Source organism: Phocoena sinus, chromosome 7 (assembly GCF_008692025.1).
Source record: "Phocoena sinus isolate mPhoSin1 chromosome 7, mPhoSin1.pri, whole genome shotgun sequence".
Taxonomy (NCBI): Eukaryota; Metazoa; Chordata; class Mammalia; order Artiodactyla; family Phocoenidae; genus Phocoena; species Phocoena sinus.
This window is the reverse complement of record NC_045769.1, coordinates 10,812,262-10,826,891: the sequence shown is the minus strand read 5'-3', so window position 1 is coordinate 10,826,891 and position 14,630 is coordinate 10,812,262.

The window sequence follows — 14,630 nt, the reverse complement described above, 5'->3', positions numbered from 1 at the left end:
CTTGCAAAACGATGATGACTCAATGAAGCCTCAGACGATGGTTAACATTTTTAGCAACAGTGTTTTTAAATCAAGGTGTGTACATTGTTTTTTTAGACATAATGCTACTGCACACTTAATAGACTATAGTGTAAACTGTGATCTTTAGAGGAAGGTTTGAGTTAGTAAAGGGAGTCCAGGGAAAGCTTCACTGAGAATCTGGCTTCTAAAGAATGAAGAGGAATTAATCAGGTAAAGAAGAGGAAGGCATCCAGGCAAAGAGACCTGGTGTGTAGGAATGACCAGAAGTAGATCCACGCAGCTGGTGCTTAGACCGTGAGGGAGAATGTAAGCCAAGGAAAGACTGGATAGGAAGGTAAGGGCGAGTCTATGTGAGACACTGTCGGCGTTCTCAGCCGATGCAAGTGAGAGGCTACGGAATTGGTCCAATCTAGAAACAATGCTATTTTGCTTCAGAATGGTAGTGATTGAATTGTCACCTGCTACATGAATTTCAGCCATCAGTGAGAAAAAAAAAGGTTTATGAGATATTTGCTCAGAAGCACAAGTCCTCATGACACCTAATCCAATTTTACAAACTTCACCTGATGAGAACCTTTGATTCTTTGTTCTTGCCACCTTTACCTCCAAGCTTTTGTGCCCTTCTATTAAGTATGTGTTAATCAGTTGCAATGTCTTGTTTGTAGGGTAGCCAGTACCATAGGCAGAAATGATTCTGGGTTTGCTATTTACTGCGTTGTATTAAATCAGAGCATGGTTCAAACTCATATTCCTTCAGAAGTACAATTCGTGAACAAAAATGGTGAGCCAGGGGAAGGAGTCAGTAGAAGATGAAAGATGTTTAAAAATTACTCAGAATTCACTCTGTTTTTATTTTTGATAGACTTTGGTTGTAAACCATTCATATTCTTTCTTTAAGAAATTACTCTTGAGCCATATAGGGTCAGGCATCCCACTCTTCAGAGCCTGGAACTGGCTGTTTCTATGCACTTTAATTCCAAACAGATGAGGTTAGGGGAAAAAAAGTAGGTCCCCAGAATGAGAAACTCTTTTCATGCTTGTTGCCTTTTAAAAATTGCATTTGAGAATCAGAAGAGTTCAGTTGGAGAATTTAGGTGAATTTCAGTAATTAATTATGACATAGATACTACTTTATGGAAAAGTCTCTTAGATTTGAATTATACTAATTGACCAAATCAGTCAGATGCTTCCCCTTGATTATCTATTGGTAAGTTTTACCTTAGTTCAAGCTTGAACAAGACCACCAAATGGGCCATTTTAATAAATTATATTCATGTATCCTCTCAAAAGTTGTCAATATTTAGTGGAAAGAATTCAATAAAATAGTTGTTTACTGTTAATATCGATAACGGGGATTGTGTTGCACACGTATTTCTATACTAACTTGACTTTGAGAAGCAACAGGAGTTAGGAAGGGTATAGAGGTTGGTAGAAACCACAGAGAGAGGGAACCCAGCCTTTCTTAGAGTAAGTGCCATGAGAAGGTGCTAGAACTCTGGAAGGAATGGCTATGTTGAGCTGACAGAAGCTGAGTCATTAAGTGTTAGGGCTCTGAGATAAAGCAAAGATCCTGTTGTCCCACTCTTAAAGTGCACAGAAAGTGACTGCATGTCAGTGGAAAACAAGATATCATCAGAAACAATGATAGATTGGGGATTACAGACACTACCCAATTTTTTTCTGGTAGGTTTGGATTCTTGTGAGATCATAGAGAGGGGGAGAGAGTCCCTTTAATGACTGAGATTGATTATGAAGCCGATTGAGTCATATGGAGACTACATAGATAGGGACTGAATTTTTTAAAAAACAAAGAAAATTATATTTATTGTATACTTAGCACATGTTAGGGGCAAAATATTTTTGATTGAATTCCATCAGCTTTTGTGCCCACCACGTAAGATGCAGCTTAAGGTACCTAAGTGACATATTCTCACTGCCCTTCCCCATTTTTTACATTTGTTTCTCCTCTCTCTCTCAGTTTATACCCCTCTCCTTCCTTTATTGAATAAGAGATACTGAACAAACAACTGTACCTGATTATAATGAGCATAATTGGTCAACATGAGTGTTTTCAAATGTGGACAGTATTTTTTTCCAGCTTTTCTGAAATATAATTGGTATATAACAATGTGTAAATTTAAGATGTACAATGTAATATGGTTTGATATATGCACATGTTGCCAAATAGTTACCACCATAAGGTTAGTTAACACGTCCGTCAGTTTACATAATTACCATTTTGTGTGTGTGTGTGTGTGTGTGGCGAGAACTTTTAAAATCTACTCTTTCAGCAATTTTCAAATATACAATACAGTTGTCTCTCGTTATCCGAGGGGGGAATGGTTACAAGACCCACTTCAGATACCAAAATCCACAGATGCTCAGGTCCCAAGGTTGGTCTTCCTTATCTTTGGGTTCTGCATCTACAGATTCAACAAGCTTTGGATCATAAACATAGTACAGGATGGGCAGTTGATTGAATTTGAGGGTACAGTAGCCACAGATGCAGACAGTGGACTGTCTGTACTAAATAAATACATTAATGAATGTATTTTGTTTTTAAAGGCTTATATCTGTCTTACATTTGACTCTAATCCTCCACAAAAAAACCTTGTTTCTGTGGTAGCATTTTTTTGCCCTCCTCAGAGGCATAAAGGGACCCATTATAGGGATTAGTGATTCGGTGACTGTGAGGGATTAGATGTGGATCTGTTTCATCCAGGCCTTGGTCACCACAGACGCCATCAGAAGACCTACCACACGGTTTTAATCCAATTGATATACTTGTTGCCTTTTAGACTTTAATCAACACGGTAGTCTTATAGAAAGGGAGAAGAAAAGGATTGACATTTATCCTGGAACACTGTTTGGTGTTTTTCATTCAACTTAAATTACTTCCTGTATGTTAAAAATGGACTAATAATTGTGAGATATTTTGGAAACAGAAAGACCTCTTTAGTCTTAACTACAGTGGAGAATTTTCCAGCAGATTGTTTGAGGTTTTTGAAATAGTCAATTGTACCTGCATTGCTTCATTAGAAAATTCAATCATCTATAAGATAATGTTTGGAAAAATGGAAAAGATTTTCAGCAGTGCCTTCACTGGAGAAAATCTGGTAAATTTAAAGTCATTGGAAATTGTCCCCCCGAAGATCAGGTGTCCTTGTTATTCATTTTCCAGTCTTTTCAGTTAAAAGGTTGTATAAGGAAGCAAAAGTTTCATTAACAAATGGACTGACAGCTCACAATTACTCTCCAGCGAGGATCCCTCCCCGCCTAACACGAGTGTTTATCTCTGCCCATGGCATCAACGCCTTTGGTAGTTGCCTGTTGGTGATTTAAGATGTTGTGAGTTTTATTTAAATAAAACATTAATAAATCAAAATGGCAAATCTCGCATAAAATGCAGGATTTCAGAAAGAAGAAGAATATGATGTGGGAGAACTCTTTATCACATATCAAACTGTCGGCAGATGAGAGTCTATCTGAGCGAGTTCAGTTAAAATCGGAAGACGAGAAAATCAGTGAGGTTCGTGACATGACAGTTCACAGGGGACTGATTTGAGAATCAGACTTAAAAGAACAATTCGGGGCTTCCCTGGTGGCGCGGTGGTTGAGAGTCCGCCTGCCGATGCAGGGGACACGGGTTCGTGCCCCGGTCTGGGAAGATCCCACATGCCCCGGAGCCGCTGGGCCCGTGAGCCATGGCCACTGAGCCTGCGCGTCCGGAGCCTGTTGCTCCACAACGGGAGAGGCAACAGCAGTGAGAGGCCCGCGTACCGCAAAAAAAAAAAAAACAAAAAACCAATTGGCACAACTGATAAGACTACTGAATATATTTACAGAACTGACATTCTTTATGATATTGTGACAGAAAGTGCCCCGTTAACATACAACTTTAAAGGAAAAATTATGATCTTCCAATCCGATCAACACCAGATTCATTATTTGTTTACTACATAATTCACACTTTCTGTTTTTAAAATATTGATAAATTGAACTGATTTTTATAAATTTTATTATTCTTAAAGATAAATTTCTAATCAAACATATTTTGTTCACTATTTAATGACATTTAGTCTTCTTTGTAGGAAATTTATGTGCCCTTTTCCAGGTTCCAATTATCCTCACATGATGAAATGGCCTTCAAGTCACTAGGTTTCATTCTTTCCTTTCAAGTAAACAAGTACTTTTTATTTTTATATGATTTTTGGTCTGAATTACCCAGATAAATGATTGAATTTTTTTGTCTGCATAAATTAAGTGGAAGAACTGGCTGATCAAACTGTAATTGAATGGACAAATCTATCCATAGGCACAATGTATCAGAAGTCATTTATTGAATTCTTATTCTGTTCTTTTTATTATGTTCAAAAGTATAGATTTTTAGGACAGAAACAACTAAGTATGTTGTTTAACTTATGTTAATACTGAAGTATGGGAGAAAATGATCAATTCTCCTTGTATCTTTGGAAGCAAAACTAAATATTTTAAAATTCCTATTATTTTTTTATAATTATTTTATTTAATGCATTTTAGTTTTATTTAATGCATTTTATGCATATTATTTTATTTAATGCATTTTAGTACCTGAGCAAAGTAGTCTGAAATGTAAAATGTTACAAACTAAAAATGGCACTTTTAGGTAATAATACCCTTGTTACAAATTGATATTCATGACGTATCCACATACATTTAAAATAAATGTGTAACATCATGTATGTGTATCCACATACATTTAAAATAAATGTGTAACATCATGTTTAATAAGTAATTGAGAATTACATCTCACAAAACTTTCACAGTTTATTTTATTTTACATTTATTCTAAAACAGCTGGTTTTACTTTAATGTTAATAATTTAATAATCACTTTGAAGAAACTGCTTATGACTTTTCAGATACAGTCTGTCATCAAAGAAAGTCTCATTAAATATGAACAGATCATTGATCTATATGAGTTCCAATTTGTCACAATCGATTTAATTCTTCTAATACAGAGGAACATTATTCTTTTGCATTGCTTATAAAGAAACTGATTGATTGACTGCATGATGGGTTTAATAATGGATATCCATCCTGTTCCACTAAAAAATTATGACAGCTGACAGAAAATATATATACAATTAAATGGTTGAACGTAAGTTAAAATGCAGGCTAAGGAAAATAGACATTACGGCGAGAGGTTAGTATCATGGTGAAAAACAGCGTAGATATTTAAGTTGTAAACTCCTACACTGTTGAGATAATTAAACTTTTAACTTGTTTCTGGCATTTCTGGCAGCTGAAGTGACATGGAGACATGAGCAGTCATAAAAATATTACTTTTCTTAAGGAAAAATAAGGAAGGTATTTAGACATAGGTGATTGACAAATTCTATTGTACCCCCAAATTCCAAGAGCTTCCAACTACTTTTTGGAGCTAACTATTATTATTATTTTAAATAAACCCAATGCAGTGGTAAGTATAGGAATCAGGAGATCAGGATTTCATTCTTGGCCCCATCTATAAATATGTGTATGATTTGATTAATTCATTGAACTTTTTTTGACTTCAGTTTTTTAATCTGTAAAGGAAAAGGGCTGAGCAAGGTGGCCGTTACCAATGTCCTCTGGAGCTCCAACATCCCATGCTCGATGGGTTCCCATTTCCTCAGCACAGAGAGAAAGGGATGTGATATTTCAGAAGGCGTATCTTGTAGGCAAATTTTTCATTAGGGAAAACTTGTTTTAAGAAGTTAGGGGTCAACTCTCCTTCATGTCAATGTGCTGAGAATCAGAAAGAGAACTGATCAGTTTGGTTAGCCTGAGAGAGGTCACTCAGGAAATGAAAAGAGAATCTAGTCGTGGGGTGCTGGGTATCAACTTCCTAGTATGTCTCCTTCCTCACAAAGCCCAACTGCCACCAAGATGATATGCAAGGAGGGCAGGAAATGGGTCTTCCTCTATCCCAGAATCATGAAGGTGTGAGGAGAGAGTGCTGCCTGACTGACTCTCCAGTCCTCCTCTTCTCATGGAGACATATTACCAAAATCAGTGTTTTGACAATCACTGTGAAACGGAGAAGCAGCTAATGTGGGATTTCAGGTCTAATGTCATAGTCTATCTTGAAAATTGTGTGGAGTCAAAATAACCTTTGAAACTCCTTTAAGAAGCTTAGAAATCGTGGCATGTTGGATTTTGCAAAAAAGTCTAATAAAGTTTTGTTTTTTGGTGTGTGCAGACTATATAGATTTCTATACAATATGTGATAGAAATACAAGTTAAATGTAAGCTTCCCATATTTTTAATAATGAAAGAGAGGCAGAGAAATGGAAGAATAAAAAAGGAAATTGAACATGTAGTATTGAATTTGCACGAGTTAAATGTGTAGATGATGCCCTACTATGTCCTTGAACGGCAGCAGTTGTGTGAGGCTGTGAAATGGGCGGTGTGTGAATTGATATCAGGATGAGTGAGATTCCTGGTTCACACTCCATGTCCTTAGGAGGGGAGAGCTACAGGTCACTGTATTTGTTGTTATTGCCTAGAACTGGTCTATAAGGCCTGGTTCCTGACTGATTCAACAATTAGCGTGAATTCCATTCCTCCCTTTCTCCAACCCCATCCTTATATCACTACACCAGGAACATACTGTTAGATAGTGATGAGGATTTTTGAAGTTCAGAGCAAGAAGAGAAGCTGTGAGATCCTTTGGAAACCTTCACAAGCGAGTCAGCAGCCCATCAGACCACCTACCATTTCAGCCCTGAAGGTGACAGGGTAAGGCACAGTGGGCTAGGTGATGTAGCAGAATCAAACAACTCCAAAATCCAGGGGATTAAAATGACAAAGGTCTGTTTCTCTCTCATCCAATGTGTCCATCATGGATTGGCTGAGGGCTGTGCTCCACGTTGTGCTCGTTCTGAAACTCAGCTTGATGGGGATTTAAAAACAAACTAACCCATTCTCTGAACTGGGCTCTCTTTTGGATGGGTGAGTGTTGCTTCGGTTTTTTTTTTTTTTTTTTTTTTTGCGGTACGCGGGCCTCTCACTGTTGTGGCCTCTCCAATTGCGGAGCACAGGCTCCGGCTGCGCAGGCTCAGCGGCCATGGCTCACGGGCCCAGCCGCTCCGCGGCATGTGGGATCTTCCCGGACCGGGGCACGAACCCGTGTCCCCTGCATCGGCAGGCGGACTCTCAACCACTGCGCCACCAGGGAAGCCCCGTTTTTATTTTTTTTTTAATGCCTTGATTTTGCCTGTATATTTCAAGAGAATGAGATGCTCATCCATATCATGCCCAGTTGAGAGTCACTGCTACAATAAAGGTCATGGCATTATAGACGGTTAGAAGTGAAAGGGACCCAGAAGATCAGTATATGTAGGGCATACGTTATTGTAAACAGGAGGATGTGGAGAATCAACAAGTCAAGCAATTAATTCCACAGTCACAACCGTTAAGTTCAGAACAGAATTAAGCACTACATCTCCCAATGGTCTCCGAATATCCAACACACCAGTTTTTCCTCCTCCCCTCTTTACAATTCCTTATAGCCTGTAACCTTCAATCACAGAGTAAAACTCCCTTCAGATGAATAATACTAGATGAAGGTGCCCTTTGTGAATGAGATGAGCTCTAGTAGTTCATTTGCAAATTGATTGTCCGGCAGCAGATACACATTTTACTAAAGGAACCACAGGGATGGAGATCAGGGGCCCCTAAAAGTGTCAGGGCGTGAAAAGTAGCATACATGGTGGGTGTCAAGACTTCTTATAATGTTTCTATGGGAAACTGCCTTTACAGTTTCCATCTCTTCTTCAGATGTTTATTACCCTTCAGCAATGTAGGATCTCAGAGTCCTGAGCACCAGGACTTTCTAGTTTCTTTCTCTATAATAAATAGCACCTCCTGGGCAGTGTTGCCCTGAGAATTAGAAATTGGGGAATGTGGCCACATCAGCCCTGAGTTTGTAAAGAACATGCATTCCAAGATAGAGAATAATCTCAAGTTTAGATTTAAGACAGAATCTGATATTTGTCCCTGATCCCCAACTTGCTAAGAGTGATAGATTAATTTTTTTCTGAGAGTTTCTGATAAATAGAAATGTAGATGTACTCTTGAATTTCTCTGTTTATTTAAACTTGAAAACAGATAATCTTTCAATAAAAAGTTGTTGATGGAGGACTTTAGTCTAGTTTATAGCATTGGGTTGCTTGCCCCACTGAAAAAATTGTTTGTTTTTTTCCCATAAAACTAACATTCTTAGAGACAAAATTTTGATTATGATGGGCTTTAGCTTTATTGCTAGGTTAAACTTAGGCTTGGTTAAAATCAACTGATGGGAAATTTAAATCAAAATAGCTATTTCTCAAAAGTCTGCCTTTAATGTGTTTTCCATTCAGAGTGCCATGGAGGGGGGAAATTAGGTGTTTGGGATTAGTATATATACACACTACTATATATAAAATAGATAATCAACAAGGACCTACTGTATAGCACAGGGAATTCTACTCAATATTCTGTAATAACCTAAGTGGGAAAAGTATCTGAAAAAGAATGGATATATGTACATGTATAACTGAATCACTTTGCTGTACACCTGAAGCTAACACAACATTGTAAATCACCTATACTCCAATAAAAAACCTGACATTATTACTGAAATAGAATCCACTAAGCCACACAGAATAAAAAGAACAAAACTAAATTATAAAAAATGCAAGTGATTTCGAAAATAAATCACTTCTTTCTTAAATTTCAAATTCAAGCTTAGATATGGTCAAGGTGACAAATTATTTCTGTTTGCAAAAATGGTATTTTCAGCATTTGCTGGCTTTAAACGAAGATCTGGCTTTTAGACTGCCCCCATGTGTTCTAATGATATCAGTGTTTGTCCAAACTGCACCAGGATCTCTTCCCCTCTACCCCATTTAAAATAAAGTGTGGATTTTCAATCAATACAAAAAAGAAAACTGAACTTGAAGTCAGAAGAACTTTGTAGACAACTTAGCTCTGCTGCATACTACTGTGTAGATTTAAAATCTAATTATTTGCTTCATTTAATTTCCTTTTACTTCAATTTTTTCAACAAGGAAGTGGAGACAATTATGTCTGTCATAATTAACTCACAGGGATGTGATGATCAAATAATTTCATATAGGGTATAACACTTAATAAAATTCCAACTTTACTATCCACACACTAGTTACCAGTGTAAGTGAGACCGACTTTCCTTTTGTGAGAGGTAACTGTATTGTAGTACAACGTACTACAGCAATAGAACACACTGGGTGAGAATCCTGGATTCTGTTTTATTTTCATAGTTCCCAGTTATGTAACCTTAGCAAATCAAATAAACTTTTTGTAAAAGAGATGACTAAAGAATCTTTACCCAAACTTTTAGATCTAAAAAAACAAAACAAAACAAAAACATCCTTCTTTTTTTTTTTTTTTCTTCCTTGAACTAGACTACTAGTCAGAAAACATTTGGGTTCTGGGTCTACAATGCAACTAACACAGGAAAATTTCATCCTTCCACAGCTCAGCTTCCTTCTTTGAGACACCCTCCAGCTTTGATAAACAGTGGTTTTAAGAAATCTGTAATGTAATCCACATAACACTGCACATTTAAAGATGAAAATATTCAAAGTAAAACCTCATTGGAGCTTTCACAGAGGTAAGGTAATATAGTGGGATAACTCAAAAAAACATAAATAATTCCTTTTTAAAAAACCATCCTTCAAAATTTCTAAAGTATATGAATCAAATAAAATTATAAGATCAATCTCCACAGAATACTGTGATTAAAATTTCAGTAATTTATATCTTTGATTCATTAAAAAATTTAAAATCTAAAATCCAACATAAAAATATATTCCATAATTAACTTGATATATTACAAAATCATTTTGTCATATCTGCCCAATTGTTAGAGTGTCAAATTATTTTATAATTCTTAAGAGAAACAGTGACTTATAATCACCAGCTTAATTTTATTAGATACTGAAAACATTTCAGATTTAGACAATACAGATATTGATTTATAACAATTTGATTTTCCCCTTGACTGCCATTTTCTTGAAAAGTTTGTATAAAGTATCGTCATCAATTACCTAAATTTCAAAGTTTTGTGGACAAGAGGTACAATGAATATAATATTTCTACTTTTTAAAAATTCTAGTTCATTTTTGGCATATCAATTAAATATTATAGAAAGAAAATTGGATTTCTTGTAGTCAATGAAATAGGCGATAAAATGAACTGAATCGTTTTATATGAATAAGGACCCTAATAAAGTAGCTGAATTATTACACTGAGTTGTAGAAATGTGATGTGTCTTGGTGAATAAATAGTAATATTCAAAAGGATTAATTTGCACAGCTGATGTTAATTCTATATTAACATTTTTACCGGCTACTCCAAGATACAGAGCAATTTCATTGCCGTTCGTTTTCTCCTTAGAAGGTCATTTTAGAGTACTGCAACAGAAATAATTTTAAGGAGTTATTGGCATAATGTGTTTCTAATATTTTAGAAAATGTCTCAGCATTTGAATAGATATATAATCCCGATTCGAGCACGACAGTATTGATCAGCAAAACTGAATTTAGAGCAGGCACTCTCCTATCGAAATGTCTCTATTGGGATGTTGGGACCACACAGCTCACCATTTCAATACTAAAGACCTCAGGCTGTAGAACAGACAGTGCAGAAAGTGAACCCCCAGTTTGCTTTACTTTCAAATGCCTCACACTTTAAACTAAAAATAATGACTATCTATCTATCTATCTATCTATCTATCTATCTATCTATCTATCATCTATCCATCTATCTGAAGTTTTAAGAAGTATTCCTGTGGTTCTTATTGTCCTTTTCAGAGATTTGAGTAGCTTCAGGCCATGCTTAGAAATCTTTTTAGAGCCCTTTGCTAGCCCGCCAGGGAAGGGATGCTCAAAGAGGAAATGCCTGTGGAGTTGGGAAAGCTCCATTTCCTTGCAGAATATAAATACTTCAAGCCCCTAGATGGCAGTCTTTAACAGGGTTGAAAAGCGGTGTCCATCCTCCTCTACCACTCCCCACTTCAGTCCCACCGCCAGCTCGACTACTCGGCAGAATAGTATCAGCTCCGTGTGTGCTTCAGCCTGTGGATGTTGGATTTAAGTGCTCTCCAAGAATTCGAGCTTCATATGTTTATCCCAGTGCCTGATACGCGGCTGGTAGCTGCCTAAACGTTTGCTTGGGGAAAAGAATGGTCAACACGAAGTCCCTTTTGCCTAGGAAAGGTGGGGCTGTGCAGGCGGCAGTGAGACACCTTCACCCCTGGGCAGCAGCATCCCGTGCTCTCGGTGCGCACGCTCCGCGCGGAGCACAAAGGGCGCAAAAGCCACCTGCCCGGCTGGCGGAACCCAACCAGTGATCGCCTCAATTCACCCCTGAGGTTTATGCGGGTAGAAATCTTAAAATCTGTTTCTTCAATTCGCAAAGGACTGAGTTGGAAGGACCGCGGAATAGAGGGAAAGGGAGAGGAGACAGGACGAAACGCAAATCAGGGAAAACATGTTGCTGCCCCCGGCAGCGTCTAAGGTGGCGGGCCTGACTCCCCCGTGTGCGGACCCCAGGGCTGGTATGGTCAGGGAACGCTGGAGGCCAGAGATGCTAAGGAGGAACTCGCAGCCTGGCAGGAGATTGGGGGCAGCTGAGGCGGGTGGGACTGGGGCAGACAGAGGTCTTTTCTATCCAGGGTCTCCGGTCGGTAGGGCGTTAGGGGCAATCGCTCCCATCTCTGTCTCCCCAGCCCAGCAACCGCAGACACTCGCCCGGGTCCAGAGGGACGGGATGTAGGGGTACTTTACCCTGGTCCTGCTCCCTCCTATTTTCATCCCTACCTTGGAACCTGTCTCTCTACAAGGCGCGAAACCTCTCCAGGCTGGGTCCACAGAAAGTCCAAGCTCCAGGCTTCCCCAGCGCCCCCGCCCTAGAGACCGACACGAGCTCTCTCCCACCCTGTGCTGCTCTGGCTCGGAGGCTCATCCAGCACCGCTCCCTGTGGGCCAGTTGACAGGGCCCTCGATCTCCCTATAGCTCCTCGCACAGCCGCGGCCGGACTTAATTATAAGTTCAGAGTCCTCGGTTTCCTCGCGAGCCCCGCGCAGACCGCGGCGCCCGCAGGGCAAGTTCGCGAGCGACTCATAGCAGAGAACGGAGATTGATGGGCATTGGGTTGGGCAGAGGGGGAAGCAGGTCTTACCTGGGTGTGGAGAGCAGGGAGTTGCCATCCATTGTCTATGCGCGCGTTGAGAAGAAAGACTGAAAGTGCGGGCGAGGGATGGGAAGTCTTCGGTGCTAGGACCCGGTTCCCAGAGCGCAGAGACAGACGCGCGCGGGCACGGAGGCGCGCAGGCTGGGACCACCGCGGCAAGATGCTGTCTGAGCCTCGCTCCTCCCGGGCGGGGAAGCGTTGCACCGTGCGACCGCCAGATAGTCTCCTCCCAGGCGTCCGCTCTGATCTTGCGAGTGCGCTTGGCCAAAGCTCCAACCCTTCTACCCGGCTCCTGCCCTCCTCCAAGGCAACTCCAGTCTTCGTTGCCAGTGGCCCCTTCTGAGTTTTCCTTGCTTCTCCCGGTGCCCAGCAGAGGTGACTCCGACAGAATTTCTCTCTCCCTGCCTCAAAGTCTCGTCCCCTTCTCTCTATCTCTGTCTCTCTCTCTGGGAAAGCAGTCTGAACCCTGAAGTTGTTCACCCACTTTCCCACATTCAGGCTCTACTCCTGGCAATGCCTACATTCCCCACTGGTCGTGCACCACCCCTTTGGCTGCCTCTCTCAATTTTATTTTTATTTGTCTTCTACCATGTAATGGTTCATCATTCAGAGCAATGCTCTTTGATCTGCCAACTATTTTGCCTTTGCTTGGACTAGATTCTATTTTCACAATTCTGCAACAAACTCATTTTGCTTAATTGTGACTCACTCATACCTCATCTGTTAGAAGCCTGTGTGCACAGAGATTTCAGAACCTATGACAGTGGTCATCCATCAGAGGCCAGCACCAGGCCCTGGAAGGAAGGGCTGTCACAAAAAAATCTGTATTTTCTGCTTCAGTGTCTCCTTGAGCAAAAATGACAATTGTTTTAAGAAGGAAGACATTGATAATAGCAAATGACTGTTAAGATGAGGGTGCTGTTGATTATGATCTTTTTTCATTAAATAAAAAACATTTTAAAGAAAACTATGGGACTTCCACAAATGGGAAGATGGAGGACATACACTTGGCCCTATTCCTCCTGGTAATCACAAGTAAAATCTCTGGAGATTGTAGTAAGCATAAGAAGACAGAAGGATGGACAGAAGAAGGTGAGCAAGCTAGACCTTGGGACCCAAGAGTGACAAGACAGTGAGTTCCTGGGGGGTTTTTTTTGGCCTCAGATGTCCCAGACTTGGAGCTGACAAAACCAGAAATGTCCGAGAATGCAGACAAAAAAAACCTCTTCTCTTTAGCCAAAGGACCAGGAAAGGGACAGCCCAGAAAGACAGACACTCTGCAGAAAATAACAGCTTCAGTCTGGCAGAACATCAAACAAAAAAAAGTCCTGTGGCCCCACTCAACCCATGCCATCAAAGGCCAAGTGAGGCACCTAGATTCATTCTGTTAATACAATTTCTAGGGTCTTAGGAGGTATCCCAAACCCCCAGCCCAGGTGGTATCAGTGAAAACTCCAGCAGGAAGTATCAGCCTTTCCTCCCTACCTTGGTGTCACCAAAGCCAACAAAAACAAATGAGATTCACGGTCTCCTAACATAGTACCCTAAATGTGCAGGCTTTACAGAAAATTACTTATCCTACCAAGAACAAGGAAGATTTCAAATGGAATTTTTAAAAAATCAATAAACTAAGATGACACAAATTTCTGACAAAGATTTTAAAGTAGTAGTAAAGCATTTAAAAAATGCTTCATGAGCAATTAAAAACACACTTGAAACAAATGTGAAATAGAAAAAGAAAGAAAGAAAGGGAAGAAGGAAAAAAGGAAGAAAAAAGTCTTAACAAGTAAATAGAATGCATAAAGAAAAACATGGAAATTTTAGAACTGGAAAATACAGTAATCAAAATACAACACTAATTGGGTGATTTCAATAGCATAATAAAGTGAACAGAGAAGAAAAATCAGTGAACTGGAATATAAGCAATATAGATAATCCAATATGAACAAAGGAGAGAATAAATGCTAGAAAAAAAAAAAAAAAAGAAGGAAAGGAAAAGAACACGGTCCCAAGAACATGTGAAGAAAAATGGCTGAAAAAAAATCCCCAAATTTGGCAAAAGACTTAAAGCTATAGGTTCAAGAAGCTGAGCAAAATCCCAACATAATAAACCCAAAGAAATCCACACAAAGACATATCATAGTCAAACGTCTAAAAATTAAAGACAAAGACAAAATGCTGAAAGCAATTGTAGAGAAACATCACCTTACCTATAAGGGAAAGCAGTACAAATAATAGCAGATTTCTCATCAGAAACCATGGAGGCAAGAAGTGATGTAACATTTTTACATTGCTGAGGAAAAGAACTATCAACACAGAATCAAGTATCCCGTGAGAATATTGTTCAGGAATGGAGGTGAAATCAAGAC